The sequence below is a fragment of the Ambystoma mexicanum genome, chromosome 3q (assembly GCF_040938575.1).
Source record: "Ambystoma mexicanum isolate Mex_15411 chromosome 3q, UKY_AmexF1_1, whole genome shotgun sequence".
Lineage (NCBI taxonomy): Eukaryota > Metazoa > Chordata > Amphibia > Caudata > Ambystomatidae > Ambystoma > Ambystoma mexicanum.
In genome coordinates, this window is record NC_090926.1 from 827,007,873 (window position 1) to 827,012,905 (window position 5,033).

Genomic DNA, 5,033 nt, shown 5'->3' on the forward strand with positions numbered 1-5,033 from the left:
CTCTCATTAATTTCTTCTTTTTTCTGAAAGAAACTGAATATTACCATTGTATAGAAATATTGACTGTTTCTACAGTATAAAGGGTGTGCAGGGGACGGGAGAGTTCCACAATCTTGTGGACAATCTGTTGGATTTACATAGGTTAAAACAACCCAGTGTCAAGGTTGTTATTCTCCCCGGCACCCCGTAAATTTTCAACAAATCCTGTAAAAAAACCTTAAACCTAGGTGTGCGCTAGGCAACACAAATATTGGATTCTTGCTCTCTGCCCCCCTAAAAATGCTTAGGGAGTGACACAACAGCCATAGCAGCACCCAATAGAAATACTAACAATCACCTCCGCCTCCCTAAGGGATGTCTTTTTCAAAGATCAATGCAATTACAGAAAAACACGCCACAACTTTGGCATTTAACGAAGAGGAAGCCACACGAATTTTAGGGCTTTTGAAGGAAATCGAAACAACCACACCAACAACGACTAGTCCAGAGAAACTTATTACACAATTGGAGAGGGTCATCAGAAGGGAGATATCGCAAAAACTACACGCTACTACATTAGCACAATACTACCGAGCACAAAGAATCCCAAGAGGACTAAGGGTATATTTAAGACCCACACTGTGCAAGGACAACCCAGATTTTGTGAAGAAATGGGAGCAGATCTTAAATAAATGCTCTTTGGATCTTATATTATTGACAATCGAGGAATTAGCAAAATCTGTCAGCAAACTCGACAGTGAAATCGAAGACCTGACAGAACAACTGTCGAAATTTAAAAACAAAGAGGAATTAACAACCATCATAGAGGAAGTGAACAGAACATTGGACAACTACAAAAAGGACATAGAACAACGCAAAGTCCGAAAATTCAGAAGAGATACGTTGGATTATCTTCAGGATATAGTATACTCCTGGCAAGAATACTACGCACAAAACAAAACCGCACCAGGTAGAAGACCACAAAACCACAAAACACCAATACCGGGACAAGAACCAAGTGGATCCAGTAGCGAAATACCTACAAGTGGGGACGAAGTTATCAATAGGGAGAACGCGGAAAGTGGACCGATTATACATACATCACAAGAAGCGATTACCTCTAACGCACAAACCACTCCCTCGGTTTTTTTAGACAAAAGACTACGCGAAGAGGCAATAAGAAATCTAAGATCGCGGAACAAACCAAACAACTAGTTGTTAATATTTCATCAAAACCACTATCCAAAGACCAAACGGACACATTGAACCTAGGTTTAACATTTATACCAACCCAGAATTCCAATTTGCTGGAAGAAAAAATCAATCTTCACAGACTGGCACGGAAAATGAGACTCAAAGTCTTTTTTGATTCACAAATGGGAATCAACACTACACAAGAGCCACATCAATACTTAGAAATGAAACCCAAGAGTCATTTCGACCCTCAAGTCAATAACATAACCATCAGAATGTTTGAAGAACAGATGATAAAAGATCTCAAAAGGGTTAATTTCACCAGAACAAGGAACTACAATACCAGGAGAAGGCAGAATGAAATCATCAAGAACCTTGCGGATGACAGAAGCCTGACCCTAAAACCGGCAGACAAAGGAGGGGCCATAGTTATTATGGACACTACATACTATGAGGAGAAGATTTTAGAGCTCCTAACAGATGAGAACACGTACATAAAAATTGAACAAGATCCGGTCAGAGAAATATCAAGCATTATTGAAACTACGCTTGAGGAAGCTGAGGACCAAGGATGGATTTCCAACAAGACTAAATTGTTTTTGATTAATGAATATCCTATTACTCCAATCTTCTATGGACTGCCAAAAATACATAAGAACTTGACAAAACCCCCCCTCAGACCGATTGTTGCGGGAACTGATAGTATCTTCAACCCACTAGCAGTTTATGTGGACAAGGCATTACAACCCATAGTCCAAACAACCACAACATATCTTAAAGATACCACAGATTTTCTCAATCACCTAGACACCTTAACAGATATTAACAGAAATGATCTACTGGTTTCGTTTGATGTACAGAGTCTATATACATGCATCCCACATCAAGACGGTTTGGAAGCACTCGAATGGTGTCTACTAAGAAATGAATGTGAAGCAAACAAAACCTTCCTAATGAAATTAAGCAAAATTATACTCATTAACAACTATTTCAGATACAGGACGCAGTACTATTTACAAGCATCAGGAACTTCAATGGGGTCAGCAATGGCCCCAGCCTATGCTAATCTATTCATGTACCATTTGGAGATGAAATGGATTTTGATACCAACAAAATTTAGCAAAAAAATCATCACCTGGAAAAGATACATTGACGATGTTTTCGTCATCTGGAGAGGACAACATCACGAACTAGAGGAATTCCTAAAATACATCAATTCAGGCCACGACAGAATCAAATTCACGATGGAAATTGGAACCCCTAAACTACATTTTTTGGACGTTGAACTAGAGATTGGGGAAGATGGGATAATCACCAATATTTATCACAAACCCACCGATGTTAACAACACGTTACACTTCAGGAGCCATCATCCGACGCATTTAAAGAATAATTTGCCCTACAGTCAATTCCTTAGACTAAAGAGAATTATCTCAACAACTGACACCCTGAGGAATGAAAACCTATTGATGACACAAAGATACAAGGAAAGAGGTTATCCAGAGTCTATCATCAAGAAAGCAGAAGAAAAAACACTCACATTGGAGAGGAAAGACCTCCGTATATCAAGAAATAGATCTAAGGAGATCCCATTTCTCTACGCTTTAAGATATTCAGCACAGAGTCATCACATAACAAGGATGATCAAGAAGAACTGGGGTATAATCAAATTGGATCCACAACTAAAGAGACTATTTCCTGAACCACCCATAATCGCCTACAAGAGGGGTCGGAACTTCAGGGATAGCCTAGTTAAAGCAGAAAGACCGAGAGTGGACAATCAAAGAACCCTCACCAAGAGGAAAATAGGTACGTTTGCTTGTCTCAGTTGTGGCAATTGTAACAACATAATGAAGGGAAGCTATGTAAGACACCCATCAAATGGCCAAAAAATCCCACTAAAGGATTTTGCCACTTGTGACACGAAATCAATCATTTATGGTTTAAGCTGCCCATGCGGCATTTACTATGTTGGACAGACACAAAGGAAAGCCAAGGAGCGCTGGAATGAACACAAAAGTAACATACGTACCAACAGTGTTAACTCACCTGTAGCAAGACATTTTTCCATAAAGAAACATAATATTTCTCAACTAAAGGTTGTGATTTTGGAAATTGTGAACAGAGCCCCAAGAGGTGGCAATCATGCCAGACGTATGAACCAGAGGGAAATCTTCTGGATAGAGAGACTAAACAGTCTAGCTCCCAATGGGATGAACGAAGATTACAGTTTAGCCTCATTTTTGTAACTAAATACTGTTTCCCCTGACCCAATCAGAAACCCAGTGTGGATACAATATCAATTGCTGTTAAATACATTTTTGAATTTGTTCAGTTCACTTAGGATGATTTTTTACTGACATAGGATGTATTAAGTTACAGACCATAGAATGTGAGCATGCTTCTCTTGAAATAGTAAACACACGGATGTCCAATATTCGATTAACTTTTGTCCGTGGTAAACAATAGATTTCCCAGAAGTTACATGAGACACTCCTCACATTTATCTTTCGACTCTTTTCACCTTTATTTCATTTGACTCAAACTCCCTGCACCAGTATAGATATACACCTATATACTATTGGTTAATTACACATTGTTTTCTAAAATATGTCCGTATGACGTCTGTTTTCCCGTCACACGTTGACGTTCTAAACATAGTGACGTCGTCACGCTTCGACGTGATGACGTCATAATGTAAATAGTGGCCATCTTTAGCGAAAACCGTGTAGAACGGTTCGAGCTACAGCACCGGCCATCTTCTCAGGAAGGAGGTAAGAGAATCCTTTGTAAACAGCTCCCCAATTGCATATCATGAGCCTAGAGGCCTTCACAGAATACTCTCCACAGAATGATCCCACCCCATTGTTTTCGTGTATCTAATATAGTATATATACGTGTTTTTACAGACACGAGTGGAGGAATCGCCCATTACTGCACTACCTCCGTACCTGAGGACTCTCTACATACCACAGCGACCCATTCCATGGATGTAGTAGCTTTTTACAGAAATACCGAAAGGTAATATTTTTTCTTAGATATTACATGACTAGATTTTCCTTCATGAATTAAGATCCCGTTTTTAATTGAGCTTTCCCTATTGTCTTTTTATCACATCTACAGGTTGAATAACCATTATTGGGCTGATATTGCTATTGATAATAAATCCAGTTAGGATATTCCACATTGAACATCCAGGTGATTATTATTAAAAATTTCTCCCAAGAGTTAAATGACAGTTATCAGTGAGAATCTAAAATTTGATCATTGTATCATACATTATAGACGAAACAAAGATTAACGGCAATGAAGAGGGCTATCAATTCCTGAAGAAGGGGACACCCCGAAACGCGTCGAGAAAATATTCATCATTACTTTCTTTGGATATACCATGTGAAAAGCCTATTGTATAGAAAGTGTGATGAGTACCTTGTATGCCCTTGTATTATAATATTGAATGTAACCTCAAAATGAACACATTTATGTTATTATGTTTACAAAGACTGGATGATGAATGAATTGAAATTCATATCTATAACAATTAATTTAAAATTCAATTAAAACCGATGGTCCCCATCATTCTGTTTTATTATAATAGTGTCATGAATTAGCTTCTCTCATTAATTTCTTCTTTTTTCTGAAAGAAACTGAATATTACCATTGTATAGAAATATTGACTGTTTCTACAGTATAAAGGGTGTGCAGGGGACGGGAGAGTTCCACAATCTTGTGGACAATCTGTTGGATTTACATAGGTTAAAACAACCCAGTGTCAAGGTTGTTATTCTCCCCGGCACCCCGTAAATTTTCAACAAATCCTGTAAAAAAACCTTAAACCTAGGTGTGCGCTAGGCAACACA

At 38.4% G+C, this 5,033-nt stretch overlaps 1 long non-coding RNA gene across 1 annotated transcript; it reads left to right on the forward strand.

Annotated features, from left to right (window-relative positions):
• The first annotated feature begins 3,843 nt into the window (after positions 1-3,843).
• On the forward strand, positions 3,844-4,768 carry LOC138583030 (uncharacterized). Its single transcript, XR_011305138.1, has 2 exons — positions 3,844-4,371; positions 4,459-4,768. It is a non-coding gene; the product is annotated as an uncharacterized lncRNA (long non-coding RNA).
• Positions 4,769-5,033: the final 265 nt, after the last annotated feature.